The 19,709-nt window shown below is 42.2% G+C and overlaps 1 protein-coding gene and 1 long non-coding RNA gene across 3 annotated transcripts in view; one reads left to right on the top strand and one right to left on the bottom strand.

Annotated features, from left to right (window-relative positions):
* Window positions 1-19,709, bottom strand: part of USP2 (ubiquitin specific peptidase 2) — a 129,027-nt gene that overhangs the window by 61,633 nt on the left and 47,685 nt on the right. The window lies entirely within an intron of this gene.
* On the top strand, window positions 54-12,228 carry LOC130293384 (uncharacterized). Of its 2 annotated transcripts, XR_008848196.1 has the most exons (4): window positions 56-430; window positions 9,831-10,075; window positions 11,438-12,004; window positions 12,092-12,225. It is a non-coding gene; the product is annotated as an uncharacterized LOC130293384 (long non-coding RNA). The 2 variants fall into 2 exon arrangements; XR_008848195.1 differs by having other exon boundaries at window positions 54-430; window positions 9,831-12,004; window positions 12,092-12,228.

Genomic DNA, 19,709 nt, shown 5'->3' with positions numbered 1-19,709 from the left:
TGCCGCTGGAATGTGACAAGCCGTGACGTCAGAGGGCGGGAAATCTTTTAGCACTGAGAGGACAATTGTCGCCTCCTCCGGGACATGTGCGCTCCGGGGGAAAGCGCCGGTAACATGACGTACAGACACACACATGTAGTGCCGGTATCTGTGCACATACGTGTTACATCACATAAGTATCTATAAGCGATCAGTATATGAAGCGTCCATATGAGAACTGGACGTACAGTTTACCTGACACACGGCGCCAAATTCATCACCGGATTTTTTGTCACAGCCAATTTTCATTTTTTATTTTGTTTTCCTTTTTGATTTTTCACATTCTAGTCTTCCAAGCATCATAACTTTTTTTATTTTTCCACTGACATTTTACTATGTCCAATGGTTTTCCCTTTACATTCGTACCTGGCATCACCAACCTGTCAAAAAGGTGGGTGATTTTATATGTACTTTATAGTGTAAGTGTATACAGTTACAGCCATACCACATTTATATAGCTTTTGGGTTTACTACTTTTAACCCATTCCTGTTTCAGCCACTTTTACCTTCTTGACACAGCATAATTATTCACTTTTAACATAAGTTCTTATATGTGGGAATAGGTTTTTAACCCCTTAAGGACTCAGGGTTTTTCAGTTTTTGCACTTTCGTTTTTTCCTCCTTACCTTTTAAAAATCATAACCCTTTCAATTTTCCACCTAAAAATCCATATTATGGCTTATTTTTTGCGTCGCCAATTCTACTTTGCAGTGACATTAGTCATTTTACCCAAAAATGCATGGCGAAATGGAAAAAAAAATCATTGTGCGACAAAATCGAAGAAAAAACGCCATTTTGTAAACTTTGGGGGCTTCCGTTTCTACGCAGTGCATATTTCGGTAAAAATTACACCTTATTATTATTCTGTAGGTCCATACGGTTAAAATGATACCCTACTTATTTAGGTTTGATTTTGTCGGACTTCTGGAAAAAATCATAACTACATGCAGGAAAATTTATACGTTTACAAATTTCATCTTCTAACCCCTATAACTTTTTTATTTTTCCACGTACAGGGCGGTATGTTGACTGATTTTTTTCGCCGTGATCTGAAGTTTTTATCGGTATGATTTTTGTTTTGATCAGACTTTTTGATAACTTTTTATTCATTTTTTAATGGTATAAAAAGTGACCAAAAATGCGCATTTTTTGACTGTGGAATTTTTTTGCGCGTACGCCATTGACCGTGCGGTTTAATTAATGATATATTTTTATAGTTCGGACATTTACGCATGCGGCGATACAACATATGTTTATTTATTTATTTTTTTTTAAACTGTTTTATTTTTTTTATGGGAAAAGGGGGGTGATTCAAACTTTTATTAGGGAAGGGGTTAAATGACCTTTATTAACACTTTTTTTTTACTTTTTTTTTGCAGTGTTATAGGTCCCATAAGGACCTATAACACTGCACACACTGATCTCTCATCCTGATCACAGGCGTGTATTAACACGCCTGTGATCAGTGTTATCGGCGCTTGACTGCTCCTGCCTGGATCTCAGGCACGGAGCAGTCATTCGCCGATCGGACACCGAGGAAGCAGGTAAGGGCCCTCCCGGTGTCCTGCAAGCTGTTCGGGACGCCGCGATTTCATCGCGGCGGTCCCGAACAGCCCGACTGAGCAGCCGGGTCACTTTCACTTTCACTTTAGAAGCGGCGGTCTGCTTTGACCGCCGCTTCTAAAGGGTTAATACCGCACATCGCCGCGATCGGCGATGTGTGGTATTAGCCGCGGGTCCCGGGACCAACGCGATATGATGCGCGATATCGCGGCGCGATCCCGCTTCATATCGCGGGAGCCGGCGCAGGATGTAAATATACGTCCTGCGTCGTTAAGGGGTTAATAGTGATCGACCAATATCGGTTGTTTAGGGCCGATATCGATAATCGGTGGAGGTTAGGGCCGATAGCCGATAACTTATACCGATATTCCGGTATAAGTTATCGGCTATTTATCCCCCCGCGACACCGCTGCAGATCATTGATTTAAAGCGGGCGCTTTAAATCAATGCTCTGCAGTGGCTTTTGCAGTGCCATAGGCCGCCGCCGCCACCACCCGCTTCTCTCCCCCTACCTGTCAGGGTGGTCCGGGCCATCCATCCTTCCTGTAGTGTCCGGCGGCATTCCGGGTGGAGGGTGAAACAGTCCGGGCTGTCCTTCTTCTCCGGGGGTCCTCTTCTCCACTCCGGGCAGGCTCCGGCCTAGTAACGCAGCATAGACGCCGCAGCGCAGTGACGCCTATGCGCAGCGACGCACCTGACGTCACGGCGTAGCTACGTCTATGCAGCGTACCAGGCCGGAGCCTGCCCGGAGTGGAGAAGATGACCCCCGGAGAAGGACAGCCCGGACCGGTTCACCCTCCACCCGGAATGCCGCCGGACACTACAGGAAGGATGGATGGCCCGGACCACCCCCATTACGGGTAAGTTACATTTTTTTTTATTGACTCGGAGGGTGGGGGAGGGGCACGACCGGTATAGCGGTATGGGCAAAAATCCATACCGTGGGAGAAAAGAAAAACGTATCCGGTTCATACCGGGATACCGCCCAGCACTACGGTGGGGGGTGTGACGCGGTGCGGTGGGTCGGGTGGCGGTCGCGGTGCGGCGGGTCGGGGGGGGCATTATCGGCAAGGTAATTGCCAATACCGATAATGCCCAAAATCGTGATTATCGGCCGATAATATCAGCCATACCGATAATCAGTCGATCCCTAGTTTTTAACCCCTTAAAGGATAACTCCAGGATGTACCAACTTATCTCCTATCCTAAAAATAGAGGCTGCATTCACACCTCGTTTTCACTCCACGGGTGCCGGACCAGCGCTGAAATCCATTTACTTTAATGAGGCAACCGGAGTCAAACGGTGACTCCGGACGGCTCATTTTTTACCCGTATCCGGTTTTGTGACTGGACCTAAAACCATAGTATACTACGTTTTGGTAACACTGCCGTACGATACGTTTTTCATTTTTATCGGGGGGGACGGACGGACAGTGTAATGTAGTGTTTTACCCTTTATTTTGTGTAGTGTAGTGTTTTTAGATTACATTCACATGGGCGGGGGTTTACGGTGAGTTTCCCGCTAGGAGTTTGCGCTGCTGCAGCTCATACTTGAAGCAGGAAACTCACTGTAAACCCGCCCGTGTGAATGTACCCTGTACATGGGGGAGGGGGGGCAAACCTCCAGCTGTTGCAAAACTACAACTCCCAGCATGCACTGACAGACCATGCATGCTGGGAGTTGTACTTTTGCAACAGCTGGAGGCAAACTGGTTGAAAAACCTTCAGTTAGGTTCTGTTACCTGTCTCAGTATTTTCCAACCAGTGTGCCTCCAGCTGTTGCAAATCTACGACTTCCAGCATGTACTGATCGCCAAAGGGCACGCTGGGAGATGTAGTTATACAACAGCTGGAGGTACGCAACTATAATTTCCAGCATGGTGAGACAGCCTTTTGCTGTTCGTGCATGCGGGGAGTTGTAGTTTTGCAAGATTTAGAGGGCTACCGCACAGTGATCTCAAAACTGTGGCCCTCCAGATGTTGCAAAACTACAAATCCCAGCATGTCCAGGCAGCAAACTGCTGTGTGGGCATGCTGGGAGTTGTAGTTTTGCAAGATCTAGAGGGCCACAGTTTAGAGACCACTGCACAGTGATCTCCAAACTGTACCCTTCTAAATCTTGCAAAACTACAAAACCCAGCATGCCCATATGGTGAGACAGCCTTTTGCTGTTCGTGCATGCGGGGAGTTGTAGTTTTGCAAGATTTAGAGGGCTACCGCACAGTGATCTCAAAACTGTGGCCCTCCAGATGTTGCAAAACTACAAATCCCAGCATGTCCAGGCAGCAAACTGCTGTCTGGGCATGCTGGGAGTTGTAGTTTTCCAACATCTGGAGGGCTACAGTTTAGAGACCACTGTATAGATGTTGCTAGGCAACTACTCACCAGTTTTCGTAGTCTGTACCAGGGAGCCGCACGTCATTGCCGGTAAGGGACCTCCACCATTGCTGCCCCTGTCAAAGGACAGTTCCCCCGGATTACAGTGGGTGGGCAGAACGGGGGAACCGAACTTTAACCCCTCCACCCCCGATCTGCTATTAGTCATTCACTTCTGACCGACCAATAGCAGGGATAGGAGGAGTGGCACCCCTGCCACCTCACCCCTTATTTTCAGAGTCGGAATCGCCGCAGATCGCCAGTCTGAATTGGAGACAGAATTTGGTTGGAATGGAAGTCAAGGGCCTTGTGAGTTCACAAAGCCCCCATGCCATGGTGCCAAAACAGTGGACCCCCACCCCCCCACACACACACACGTGACCCATGTGATTTTGGAAACTACACCCCTCACAGAATTTAATAAGGGGTGCAGTGAGCATCTACACCCCACTGGCGTTTGACGTATCTTTGGAACAGTGCGCTGTGCAAATGAAAAATTAAATTCTTCATTTTTACGGACGACTGTTCAAAAAATCTGTCAGACACCTGTGGGGTGTAAATGCTCACTGCACCCCTTGTTACATTCTGTGAGGGGTGTAGTTTCCAAAATGGGGTCACATGTGGGGGGTCCACTGTTCTGGCACCATTGGAGCTTTGTAAACGCACATGGCCTTCAATTCTAGGCAAATTCTCTCTCCAAAAGCTCAATGGCGCTCCTTCTCTTCTGAGCCAGCAGAGCACATTACATCCAGATATGGGCTATTTATATACTCAGAAGATATGGGGCTACATATTTTGGGAGGCTTTTTTCCTATTACCCCTTGTGAAAATGAAAAATTTGGGGTAACACCAGCATTTCAGGGGAAAAAAATATGTAAATTTTCAAGTTCAAATTTAACGAAAGTTTGTCAAAGACCTGTGGGGTGTTAAGGCTCACTATACCCCATGTTACCTTCCTTGAGGGGTGTTGTTTCTAAAATGGGGTCACATGTGGGTATTTTTTTTCATTCTTTTGGGTATATGTCAGAACCGCTGTGCAAATCACCAATTTAGGCCTCAAATGTACATGGCGCACTCTCATTTCTGAGCCCTGTTGTGCGTCAGCAGAGCATTTTACGTTCACATATGGGGTATTTGCGTACTCGGAATAAATTGTGTTACAAATTTGGGTTTTTTTTTCTACTTTTTTTTCTTGTGAAAATGAAAAGTATGGGGCAACACCAGCATGTTAGTGTTAAAATGTTTATTTGTGGTAGCGTGGGGGTGTAGGGTATATAGGGTGTAGCTGTGCGGTACTTCGATGGGGTCCGTTTAACCCTTTCTACGCCAGGGTGAGGGCTTCTCTACAATGCTTGTCCTTCTGCCACCCTTCCCAAAAACGATAGGGAGGTATGAAATAATTGAATGTCCACAACCGGAGAGTTTGCTGAAAACAGTTGGAACTTTTACTGAAGATTTTATGCAAGCTTTATAACCGGAACAGTCTCTATTCAAGCACAGTCTCTGAGAGATTGACAGTGGTTGGGACCTTAAGCGTTTTAGAGTCCGTAGCGCTGTTCCGCTGGATTTAGGGGATTTAGTTGAGGTCCAGAAGTCACACTTGCTTTATCGGGGATTCAGTTTAAGACTCACGTTTTGAGTTCACGCTGAAGCCAGCAGGCTTCAGGCCTAAGGTTGTCTTTGCAAGTTGCACGGATCTGTCCTCTCTGATAGTCCGGAACCCAAGAGAGCGCTCATTGGCTGCAGCTCCCTTATATGGGCAGGGGCTGGCTTTAAGCTGATTGGTCCTATACCTCTGTCAATTGTCTGTACAAAGGGATATGGGTAATCATGTGATCCAAGGACCTCCAAAGGTCCTCCAACATACTATAGAGGAATTAACATAGTCACATGACCGAAGGTCCTGCGACGCTACCAAGGTAAGCATACTAATATACATTATATTAAATATATACATTTAAACACTACAAAATTAGAAAATAAAAAAGGTGACTAGGGGCTGTCCCACCTGGGGGAACCTACCTGAAAGTAGTAACTCTGACTTTGGGGACCATCATACAAGGTACGGTATGCAATACGGTACCGGGACATCACATATGTTTTTTTCACTAATATGCTGGTGAAGCCCCTAACTTTTCCTTTTCATAAGGGGTAAAAGGAGAAAAATTTCCCCAAAATTTGTAATGCAAAAATTTGTAATGCAAAAATTTGAAATACCCCATATGTGGCCCTAAACTGTTGCCTTGAAATACGACAGGGCTCTGAAGTGAAAGAGCGCTATGCGCATTTGAAACCTAAACTAGGAATTTGCAGTAGGGGCGGACCCGGATAGAAGAATGGGGCATGTTTCCACCAATACCCTACAGCAATGTTTCCCCAACAGGCTGCCTCCAGCTGTTGCAAAACTCCCAGCATGCCTGGACAGTCAATGGCTGTCTGGCAATACTGGGAGTTGTTGTTTTGCAACAGCTGGAGGCTCTGTTTAGGAAACACTGCCATATGAGATGTTTTTCAGCTGTTGCAAAACTACAACTCCCAGAATGCACTGACAGATCCTACATGCTGGGAGTTGTAGTTTTGCAACAGCTGTAGGCACACAGGTTGGGAACCACTGAGTTAGGAAACAGACTCTAGCTCAGTGATTTCAACCCGAGTGCCTCCAGCTGTTGCAAAACTACAACTCCCAGCATGTAGGATCTGTCAGTGCATTCTGGGAGTTGTAGTTTTGAAACAGCTGGAGGCACACGGGTTGGAATCACTGAGTTAGGAAACAGACTCTAGCTCAGTGTTTCCCAAGCAGTGTGCCTACAGCTGTTTCAAAACTACAATTCCCAGTATGCACTGTCAGCCGAAAGGTGTGCTAGGAGTTGTAGTTATGCAACAACTGGGGAAGAACAGTTTGAAGTAGTGGTCTCCAATCTGTATGCCTCCAGATGTTGCAAAACTACAACTCAGACTGTCCAGGCATGCTGGGAGTTGTAATTCTTCAACATCTGAAGGGCCATATATTGCAGAACTACACCACCCAGCATCCCTGACTGTCTGGGCATGCTGGGAATGATAGTTTTGCACGTCTGGAGGGCTACAGTTTGGAGACCACCTTATAGTGGTCTCAAAACTGTGCCACTTCAGATGTTGCAAAACTACCACTCCCACCATGCCCAGAGAGTCAGTTCATGCAGAAAGTTGTAGTTTTGAAACATCTGAAGGACCACAGTTTGGAGACACCTACACAGTGGTCTCCAAACTGCGGCCCTCCAGACGTTGCAAAACTACAACTCCCAGCAAGTTTTGCAATTTTTAGAAGGTCACAGTGAAGATCACTTACCAGCGATTTTCACTGCAGCCTCCTCCACCGCCGCATCTTCAATGACTCCCGGTAAGGGTGCTTTCACACCACGATTTTGCCCTTCTGTTTCTGAATACGGTTTTATTTACAAAACCGTATTAACCGAAAACGTATCTAACCGTATGCTTAAAAAGTCAACACCGCATATGTTTTGAAACCGTGTACGGTTTGATTTATTAAGTCCGGTTACATACGGTTGCGTACATTTTTATACTATAAAACTTTTTTTTTTTTTTTTATAAAGTGTTATTGTTCAGTGGAAATTTACAGAAGTAGGAGGGGTTTTCCATGTGGATTTGCCTTGCTAGGTTGGAGAGAGACAGGAGAGCAAGTGTTTTATTGTGCTAGAGAATTCTCTCATGTTTTTTTCGATATTTACCATGTTTGTAGTGCCCATTTTGCGCCTTCAGCTTTCATAGCTGCGAGAGCGTGAGAGCGAGCATAGGTTGAGGCTTTTGGTGCACCCAGTTAACGCCATTCGCCCATGGCTAGGTGCCTTTGACTCGCTGTACATACAATTACGGATGCACCCAGAGAAGTTCCATAATTACTGCTGTATCCTGCTGTTCCATAATTACTGCTGTATCCCCTGAACAGTGTCTGGTGGTTACTCTCAGGTAAATAATTTGTATTTAATTATATGTATTCCCCATTGTGAAAGTTTTGCATTTGACTATACCAAACAAGCATATTTTTATTTTCTGTGCAAAGCAAGGTGTTTGATTGCTATAGGCCACTGTTCCATTGATTGATCCACACAAATTGTAGTAGAAGAATCCAAACCTGTGCAGATGTGAATTTACCCATAGCAACCAAGCAGTATGCATTTATTGTTGTTTATATAAAAAGATGAAAAATGCCAATTCATTGCTAGCTATAGGCAAATTAGTTATTTTACATTAAAGTTATTGATAAATAAGACCCTCACAGGATGATGTCCCGGATATTAATTTGGAATGTAAGTGTAGTCTCTGTGGTGCAATTGGGTAGCACATTCAGAAATCTGAAAGGTTGGTGGTTCAAATCCACCCAGAGACCAAACTATCTCTTCAAATTGATATCTATTGATGCTATCCTTCCTACAAATATGTTTGTGTTTAACCCCTTAAGGACGCAGGACGTAAATGTACGTCCTGGTGAGGTGGTGCTTAACGCACCAGGACGTACATTTACGTCCTAAGCATAACCGCGGGCATCGGAGCGATGCCCGTGTCATGCGCGGCTGATCCCGGCTGCTGATCGCAGCCAGGGACCCGCCGGCAATGGCCGACGCCCGCGATCTCGCGGGCGTCCGCCATTAACCCCTCAGGTGCCGGGATCAATACAGATCCCGGCATCTGCGGCAGTTCGCGATTAAAATGAACGATCGGATCGCCCGCAGCGCTGCTGCGGGGATCCGATCATTCATAACGCCGCACGGAGGTCCCCTCTCCTTCCTCCGTGCGGCTCCCGGCGTCTCCTGCTCTGGTCTGTGATCGAGCAGACCAGAGCAGGAGATGACCGATAATACTGATCTGTTCTATGTCCTATACATAGAACAGATCAGTATTAGCAATCATGGTATTGCTATGAATAGTCCCCTATGGGGACTATTCAAGTGTAAAAAAAAATGTAAAAAAATGTAAAAGTAAAAAAAAAGTGAAAAATCCCCTCCCCCAATAAAAAAGTAAAACATCCGTTTTTTCCTATTTTACCCCCAAAAAGCGTAAAAAACATTTTTTATAGACATATTTGGTATCGCCGCGTGCGTAAATGTCCGAACTATTAAAATAAAATGTTAATGATCCCGTACGGTGAACGGCATGAACGAAAAAAAATTTAAAAAGTCCAAAATTCCTACTTTTTTAATAAATTTTATTAAAAAAAAAATTATAAAAAATGTATTAAAAGTTTTTTATATGCAAATGTGGTATCAAAAAAAAGTACAGATCATGGCGCAAAAAATGAGCCCCCATACCGCCGCTTATACGGAAAAATAAAAAAGTTATAGGTCATCAAAATAAAGGGATTCTAAACGTACTAATTTGGTTAAAAAGTTTGTGATTTTTTTTAAGCGCAACAATAATATAAAAGTATATAATAATGGGTATCATTTTAATCGTATTGACCCTCAGAATAAAGAACACACATCATTTTTACCAGAAATTGTACGGCGTTAAAACAAAACCTTCCAAAATTAGCAAAATTGCGTTTTTCGTTTTAATTTCCCCACAAAAATAGTGTTTTTTGGTTGCGCCATACATTTTATGATATAATGAGTGATGTCATTACAAAGGACAACTGGTCGCGCAAAAAACAAGCCCTCATACTAGTCTGTGGATGAAAATATAAAAGAGTTATGATTTTTAGAAGGCGAGGAGGAAAAAATGAAAACGTAAAAATTAAATTGTCTGAGTCCTTAAGGCCAAAATGGGCTGAGTCCTTAAGGGGTTAATTAATTGGATTATTATTTTTTTTTTTATCGGGCTATGTTTTAAAAATGTGTTTCTTTTTATTTTAACAGATTTCTGGCAAGTGGAGACTCTTTCCAGTCACTCCATTACCAGTACAGAATGGGAACGTCCACCATATGTGTCGTAGTTGGGGAAACCTGTGATGCCATATGGAAGAAATTGCAGCCTCTGCACCTTCCACAGCCAACTGAAAATATTTGGCTTTCCGCAGCTGAGGGTTTTAGGGTTAATGCCAACTTCCCTAATTGTGTTGGTGCCCTGGATGGGAAGCATGTTCGCATCAGAAAACCTTCTGGTAGTGGGTCTATGTACTATAATTATAAAAAATTATTTTCTATTATATTAATGGCTATATGTGACTCATCCTATACATTTTTGGCTGTGGATATCGGAGCCTATGGACATAACAACGACTCTAGAGTCTTTAACCCCTTAAGGACCAAGGACGTACCGGTACGTCCTTGGTCCTGCTCTTCTGATATAACGCGGGGTTACACAGTAACCCCGCGTCATATCATGGCGGGCCCGGCGTCATAGTGAAGCCGTGACCCGCCTCTAATAGCGCGCAGCGCCGATCGCGGCGCCGCGCGCTATTAACCCTTTAGCCGCGCGCTCAGAGCTGAGCCACGCGGCTAAAAGTGAAAGTGAAAGTTCCCGACTAGCTCAGTCGGGCTGTTCGGGATAGCAGCGGCTAATCGCGGCATCCCGAACAGCTGACAGGACAGCGGGAGGGCCCCTTCCTGCCTCCTCGCTGTCCGATCGCCGAATGACTGCTCAGTGCCTGAGATCCAGGCATGAGCAGTCATGCGGCAGAATCGTTGATCACTGGTTTCTTATGAGAAACCAGTGATCAATGATGGAGATCAGTGTGTGCAGTGTTATAGGTCCCTATGGGGGCTATAACACTGCAAAAAAAAAGTGAAAAAAAAAAGTGAATAAATATCATTTAACTCCTCCCCTATGAAAAGTTTGAATCACCCCCCTTTTCCAATAAAAAAAAAAAACACAGTGTAAATAAAAATAAAAATAAACATATGTGGTATCACCGCGTGCGGAAATGTCCGAATTATAAAAATATATCATTAATTAAACCGCTCGGTCAATGGCGTGCGCGCAAAAAAATTCCAAAGTCCAAAATAGTGCATTTTTGGTCACTTTTTCTATCATTTAAAAATGAATAAAAAGTGATCAATAAGTCCTATCAATGCAAAAATGGTACCGGTAAAAACTTCAGATCACGGCGCAAAAAATGAGCCCTCATACCGCCCCATACACGGAAAAATAAAAAAGTTATAGGGGTCAGAAGATGACAATTTTAAACGTATTAATTTTCCTGCATGTAGTTATGATTTTTTCCAGAAGTCCGACAAAATCAAACCTATATAAGTAGGGTATCATTTTAATCGTATGGACCTACAGAATACATATCAGGTGTAATTTTTACTGAAAAATTTACTACGTAGAAACGGAAGCCCCCAAAAGTTACAAAACAGCGTTTTTTTTTCAATTTTGTCGCACAATGATTTTTTTTCCCGCTTCACCATAGATTTTTGGGCAAAATGACTGACGTCATTACAAAGTAGAATTGGTGGCGCAAAAAATAAGCCATCATATGGATTTTTAGGTGTAAATTTGAAAGAGTTGTGATTTTTTAAAGGCAAGGAGCAAAAAACGAAAATGCAAAAACGGAAAAACCTCCGGTCCTTAAGGGGTTAAGGAGTCTAATTTTGGAAAAGCCATATACAGTGGAGCATTTGGAATACCTGAGGCCAAACCACTGCCCGGTACCGATGGACCTGCTATACCACATGTTATAGTCGCAGATGAGGCTTTCCAGATGTGCAAAAATCTTTTAAAGCCATATTCTGGAAGAAGGTTAACACCTCAACGCCGGATCTTTAACTATCGCCTCACACGTGCCCGTAGATATATAGAGTGCACATTTGGAATTTTAACAAACAAGTGGAGGGTTCTGACCACATGGATACAACTAAAGCCTGAGAAAGGGGACTGTGTAATTCTTGCATGTGTAGTACTACACAATTTCATTCTCAACACTGAGGCCGGAGCTGTTCCAAATATTGAAGAAGTAGAAGAGTCCCCATTGGTTGGCCTGGATTATAACCCTCTTCGGTCATCAGTGTCAGTGATGCAAATAAGCGACCAATTTTCTACCTCCTTCAAGTCTCCACTTAGTGCTGTCCCATGGCAAGATGCTGTATAGGTAATAAGACTTCCTTTTGGAGGTTGTATGTGTGGTGTACCGTTATTTAAATCTTATACTTAATCAAAGTTTCTATTTCATTTTCAGATGAATTCTACATCACTAGACATCTATCAACATTTTTTTTTTACCTTTGAAAAAGAATACGATGACAGTTTTGTGCTTGAGTAAACAAATTTACTACAAAAGTAAAACTTTTATAAAACAACAACTCGTGTGTTTTTCATAAACATTAGAAAAACATGGTAGAAAACACAGTATATAACTTATTATAAATTATTAAACATTCACATCACATCCTCCTATATACTTGACCCTCTTCTACTTCGAAACTCTCCTCATAACGCATTTGCGAGGAGAAAGGTGTAGGGAACTGTCTGGGTCTTTGGTGTTGATGTACTGAGGGTGAGGATGAAGGATATACAGGACCTTGAGGGGGGTTAAGAAAATCATGGGTCATTTTTATCAATCTGGCTTTATAATTAGAGAGCTGTTCTTCAGACATTCTATCCAAAGATGGAAGAAGTGTCATTAGAAAGTCCCGATTTGGACTAGGGCCAGGGCCAGTGACTAATCCCTCCAGACGTAGTAGACGCACATCAATATGGAGGAATTTGGAGGCGCATAGATCGTCCAATTTTTGAATGGCCTCTATAATTAAATTTTCCCTCTGTGAGTCACGATTTTTACGTGAAATATGGCGTTGGGATAATTTAAAACGCAGCCCACTTGTGACATTTGCTTCGGTCTGTGAAGCACTCTCTTCCCCCTGTTGCCTTTCAATCTGCACTTCTTCAACATCGGTTGTTGCTTTTTGTACACCAGTATTTGAAGTAGTTCTAAAATGCAAAGAAATCGAAAATATATTATAGCATAAAATTTAGATATTTTTAAGGAGATCCTGAAGAGGACCTTTCTGGAGCGGCAGGACAGGTGAGCGATCGTCAGCGCACTACACGGGACACCATATACGGCTATCCAGCGGCAGCTGAACCAGTCTGCACTGCTGGATAGCCGTTTATGCGATGGCCTCGACATACAAAAGCATCGGATGTTGATGCTACCTTCAACATGCGATGGCCTCTGAGAGGGCATTGTATGTTGAAATGATCGTATGTTGGGGCCATCGTAGGTGGGGGTCACTGTACATATATTTGCTCAATAAAGTTTATGTAAAGTTTAAGGCGAACTTACGTCCTCAATTCTTGAATTTTGTGCAGAAATGACAATCTATCTGCATGTTTGTATGCTGATTTCTTAGCCCCAGAGCCACTAGGAAGGTTGGTGTCCCGAAGATGCTTGAAATAGCTGTCGCGTACGGAACGCCAACGCTTTTGTACCAACTCCACTAAAAATAAAAAAGTCAATAATCAAATGTTTGCCTATACACTATACTTTACAGGAAAAAAAGAAAAATAAATACTAACTGATCGCCTCCTGTAGCTTGCTTCCATACTTCAAAAAATCTGGGAAAAGGCCAATATATACCTGGTCCCATATTTTCCTATTATACACATTATCAGAATGTTTCGGGTGCTCTTTATCCCATAGCGATGGGCGCTCTTGAACTAGTTGAATAACATCTTCACTACTGAAGTCAGTTGGGTCAATACTATAACCTGAATACCTTAGTTTTTTTGAAGACTGCAAAAAAAAAAAAAATTATTTAAAACAAAAAAAAAAAAAAGGTGACAAAGTCAAGCATTTTCTCGATACCATTTTGCTCAAGTGTAATGGTTTATAGATTTCTAAAGGTGAGGTGCAGTGGGACAATATATTGGGAACCAATTACCTTTTTGGAAGGTTTTGAGGGTGCATCATTTTTCCTTGACCTTTTTCTTGGCTGCATGGTTTGGGACGGTCCATGACTTGTAGTGGCCTATTAAATACAATAAATACACAATCATATACTAAAAGACATGGATATAATAAATAAAACAATAATGGATATTGGATAGCCATACTGTTCAATCATAATTTTGTGATTATCCCAGAAAAAAATTATTTTCATATATGAACTGCCTCCAGAAAGAAAAAGATTTGTAAACTAATTCTATTAAAAGAATGAGTTGTTCTTTTCTGGCTAGTGCTCTCTGTGGACACGTGTCTCGGGAACTGTCCAAGGTTGAAGCAAATCCCCATAGCAAACCTATTCTACTCTGTGCAGTTCCTGAGACAAGTAGAGATGTCAGCAGTGAAAAATGTTTCCGGACAGAAAAGAACAACTAAACTTTTGCAGCTGAAAAATATTGGATGGATTAAGATTTTTTAATAGCAGTATGTACAAATCTGTTGAATTTTCTGGAGCCAAATTATATATAAAAATCTATTTTTTCAAGTAAAATACTCATTTAAAAAATGCCTTTCAATATATACCTGACTAGTAGATGGCTCCAGTGAAGGCTCTTCTTGCTCTTCCAGCATAGGTGACATAGGCAATGTAGGCTTGTTAAAAAAGACAAATTAAAAAATAAATTTGAATAGAAATGGAGTTAAAAAAGAAGTTGAAATGCAATTTAAATGAAAAACTTACTGATTGTGGTGAGCTATCCTGCACTTGTTCTGGGCTTGGCGTCTAAATAGTTTTTGGGAAAAATAGAAAAAAGAATTATAAATGGTAGGCCATGTAAAATATTCAACAATCAACTTCAATGTCAAATTAGCAAAATACATACCCCAGAAAGACTTTCCAAGAAAATGCTATGTGGAGATGACATATTAGCAATCTATGTGGGGGAAAAAAAATATTTTAAAAATCATTTTCACACACACAAATACACAAACTACATTGAAAGGTCAGGTTCCAAAAATTTTTATGGAAGGTCTACATTTTTAATTATGATATTTCCATACATGAGTTTGCACTTCAAAACAAGAGATTTAAAAAAAAATAGCCCTTAAAAACGATTTTCTTTTTGTGATTTCACAAAATAATATTTTATTAAAAAATTATATAATCAATACATGTAGACACACTGATTAATGAACTAGCTAAAAACACCTAGGTACATAGGAGTAGATTCATGAAAGCATGTTCTGCTTAATAATTTGCAACACAAACTATATATATATAGATCTATGCATTACATGTTTTATAAACATAAAGAAGAAATAAATATATAGTGCATTTATGCAAATAAAAAAAACAATGCAACATTAAAGGGGTAGTCCAGTGGTGAAAAACTTATCCCCTATCCTAAGGATAGGGGATAAGTTTGAGATCGCGGGGGGTCCGACCGCTGGGGCCCCCCACGATCTCTCTGTACGGGGCCCCCTCTCTCTTCCGAGATAGCGGGTGTCGACCCCCGCACGAGGCGGCGGCCGACACACCCCCTCAATACATCTCAATGGCAGAGCCGGAGATTGCCGAAGGCAGCGCTTCGGCTCTGCCATAGAGTTGTATTGAGGGGGCGTGTCGGCCGCCGCTTCGTGCGGAGGTCGACACGCCCCCTTCCCGCGGGCTGTCGGGGCTCCGTACAGGAGATCGCGGGGGGCCCCAGGGGTCGGACCCCCCCGATCTGCAACTTATCCCCTATCCTTAAGATAGGGGATAAGTTGTAAACCACTGAGTCACCACTGGACTACTCCTTTAATCAATTCACTCACAGTAGAAACACATGTAAAGGGGTTAACTGTATGATAAACAAAGGGTTAAGCACTTGCAGACAGAAAATGCTCCATATAAACTTACTTTCAGGCCTGGAATTTAAGAAGGTGGCTGCAGTGGTGTACCAAGATGGCTCCTCTTCATGAGTCTGCAGAAAATGAGCTCTCCGTCCTTGAGGAAGAAGGGAGGGGCGTTTCTGAGCAAGTTCCAGAAGGTAGATGTGACTTTCTGCTCCATCTGCGCATGTGCAATACTCAAACGTGTTTAAAAAACAGCACTGAACCGTAGACATGTACGGTTCTCATAGACTGCTATGTTAAAAAAAACTGTGTACAGTTACTATACGGTTTGAGAACTGGACAAAAAACCGCAGTCGACCACGGTTTGGAGTCAGAAAAAAAACGGATAACAGGCGAATCGTATGTAACCGTATACACAATTGGGTATACGGTTTATAATGTTAACTTAATGGACACGGTTTGCTGTACGGTTGAATACGGTTTTGAAAACGAAACAGTATTCCGAAACCGTAGAGCAAAATCGTGGTGTGAAAGCACCCTAAGCCGGCCATGCTCCCCCTCTCGCCGTACTTGTTCCCCCCGCTCTGCCTAGACTTCAATCGGTGGGCAGAGCGGGGGGAATGAACTTTAACCCCCGTCCCCCCCCCCCGTCCCCAACTGTCATTGGTCGGTCAGTCCTAATCGACCAATGGCAGGGAATAGGAGGAGGTGGCCTGATTAGTCCAGTGACCTGATTGGCCCGGAATCGCTGCAAATTGCCGGTCTGAATTTACCGCCAACATGCGGTCATCCCGGTCCGATCACCACCCGGCGAGCGGTGGTGATCGGAAATACGAAGTACGCCCTCCGTCCCCAACAGGTTAAGGTCAAAATGGGATTGGTCCTTAAATGGGTACTCTCATTAAAACGAAATTTTCCTATTGCACTCCTTATGGTGATGGTGTCTCCCTACTTGTCCAGAGCACATTTCCCCCTATCTGGCCCCCTCCCGTAGGCTTGCATTGAGGGGCGGAGCGTGACATCACACGGGGGCGGAGGCGTGACGTCACACGCCGCCCGCCCTGCGGTATACCATAATCAGACCCGGAGCGAACACGCGAAACGGGGTGCCGCGTGCATGATCCCGGGGGTCCCCAGCTGCGGGACTCCCGCGATCAGGCATCTTATCCCCTATCCCCTATAAGATGTTTAAGCGCCGGAGTACCCCTTTAAGGTGAAAATGGGCTTGGTCATTAAGGGGCCAACATTTTCAGTTTTAAGTTTCTTATTGTTTATGTAGGTGAATTCAATTTTTGGGTTCATTTTACTTTGTTCTCTCTGTTTTATTGTTCTCTCTGTTTCAATTTTTGCTAGTTTTATTTATTTTACAGACTTTATTCCTTTATAGTTTTTTTTTTTAACATTTTATAGTTTTTTAACATTTCCCCACTTCCTTCTTGTTTTAGTAGTCCTGGAAGATATCCAAATGTATTACTCAGATTGGTCTTCATATGCGAAACATGTGAATTGGAAAAGTCCTTTTGGTATACAAGTACAGTTCTTGGGTTTATGTCTTGTCTCCTAAGGCATTCAAAATTAAAACTGCCAAGGTGCCTATCCTCCATAACCCCTTCTCATCCCATGACATACATGTACGTCATGGGTCGGGTGGGCGGACATGACGGGGGCCCACGGGTCGGGTCTGCGTCATGACCGGGAGATGTCCGCTGCTATCAGCAGCTGACATCTGTCGGTCATGACGGACTTCGGCGATCGCGCCGAGGTCCATCATTTAACTGATTAAATACTGTGATCTATACAGATCACGGCATTTAAACACTAAATGCAACTTTTCCCTGGTGTCTAGTAGTCCCATAGCCCCCCCGCAATGTAATCTCGCAGCCCTTGGCAATCAAGCACAGATTTCATAGATCAATGTAATGCAATAGCAATACATTGATCTATGTAAGCCATCTGATGATGGCTTATGATAGGCCCCTAGGGGGACCAAAAAAAGTGTATAACAAAAGTAAAAAAATGTTTTTAAAAATGTAAAAAAAATCCATCCCCTAATAAAAATTCAAATCACCCCCCTTTTCCCATTTAAAAAAAAAATACTGTACAAAAAAATACACATATTTGGTATTGCCGCATGCGTAATTGTCCGAACTATTAAATTATTATGTTTATGATCCTGCACGGTGAACGGCGTAAACAAAAGAAAATTCCAAAAGTCAAAATTGCTCATTTTTGGTTACATTACATCCCCAAAAAAATTTTCTAAAAAATTATCAAAAAGCCAGAACTACTTAGTGGTACCGTTAAAAACTACAGCTCATGGCACAAAAGGAAAACCCTAAAACAGCTCTGTTGGTGGAAAAATAAAAAAAGTTATAGGGGTGAGAACATGATAATGAACAACGTTTTTTTATATATATATTTCAAAGTTTAAATAATAAATTTTTTAACAATAAAACAAAACAAAAAATATTCAAGTTTGATATCATTGAAATCGGACCCACAGAATAAACATGGAATGTCAGATTTACGGTATTTTGAACTCAGAAAAAATGATTGCCCTACAAAATTGTGCAATTCCATATTTTTTAAAAATTTTCCCTGCATATAATTTTTTTCTGGCTTTGTAATACATTGTATGATAAAAAAAAAAGTGAATCATAGGAAAGTCCAACACATCACATAGAAAATAAGCCCTAATACAACTTTGACAGTCAAAAAAAGTGATTTTTTTTAAATCAACTTGTGTCAGAAAGTTAAACATATTTGTAAATGACTTCTATTAAAAAATCCCAATCCTTCCAGTACTTATTAGCTGCTGTAGGCTCCACAAGAAGTTGTATTTATTTCTGAAATTCTTTTCAGTCTGACCACAGTGCTCTCTGCTGACACCTCTGTCAGTGTCAGGAACTATCCAGGGTACAAGCAAATCCTCACAGCAAACCTTTCCTGCTCTGGACAGTTCCTGATACAGATAGAGGTATCAGCAGAGAGCTCTGTGGTCAGACTGAAAAGAACTGGCCTGTGGGGCATACAGCAGCTTCTTTTTTAATAGAAGTCATTTACAAATCTGTTTAACTTTGTTGCACCAGTTGATAAAAAAAAAAAATGTTTGCCACTGGAGTACCCCTTTAATGTTTGAGTTTGGCTTGTGAATTCACAAAGGAAACACCTAGAGCGTCCATGGAGATTTGGTATATAATATTACTGTAGGCGAAAGCTTGGTCTTCTAGTGATCACCAATCTGTGTGGTTTAATATAAGAACAAAACTACACAAAAACAAAAGTTTTAGATTTTAGAAAAAATTTTATTAGTCATAAATGAGTCCATATCAGACTGGAACAGATTACACCATGAGAAATTGGACTACTTAAAAAATGCATTATTGAAGGCAACAGATAATTGCATTAGACTTATCAGTAAAAGCAGAAAAAGGAGGAGACCAATGTGGTACTCAGCAGAAGTGGCCAAACAAAACAAAAATAAATAAAAGCTAGCATTTAGTACCCAGAGCAATGAAGAGAGGGAAATCTATAAGATTAGACAGAAAGAGGCAAAGGAAGTTATAAGAACTTCTAAAGCACAGGCAGAAGAAAAACTAGCTCATTCTGTGAAAAAAAAGTGATAAGACATTATTCAGCTATATAAATGAAAAAGAAAATTAAAACAAGGAATAACTAGATTAAAAACAAAGGAAGGAAGGTATGTAGAAAAGAATAAAGGACTAGTGGACTGCCTACTTCTGTTTAGTTTTTACAAAAGAAAACGAAGGAAAAGGACCTCAATTTGGGAGGAAGACTAGTAAATCGTTTGATGCATGTGTCTTTACAGAGGAAGAAGTTCTACATTTGCTGTCTAAAGTAAAGACAAATAAGTCACAGGGGCCTGATGGGATACACCCAAAATTATTAAAAGAGCTTAGTGGTGAGCTAGCAAAACCGTTAACAGATTTATTTAACCATCACTGGTAACAGGAGTCGGAAGATTGGAAATTAGCAAATGTCGTGCCCATTCAAAAGAAAGGTAGTAGGGAGGAATCAAGCAACTATAGGCCAGTAAGCCTGACATCAATAGTGGGGA

The sequence above is a fragment of the Hyla sarda genome, chromosome 10 (genome assembly GCF_029499605.1).
Source record: "Hyla sarda isolate aHylSar1 chromosome 10, aHylSar1.hap1, whole genome shotgun sequence".
Lineage (NCBI taxonomy): Eukaryota > Metazoa > Chordata > Amphibia > Anura > Hylidae > Hyla > Hyla sarda.
Note: the sequence above shows the minus strand (reverse complement) of the source record. Positions and strands in the feature narration are given on the sequence as shown.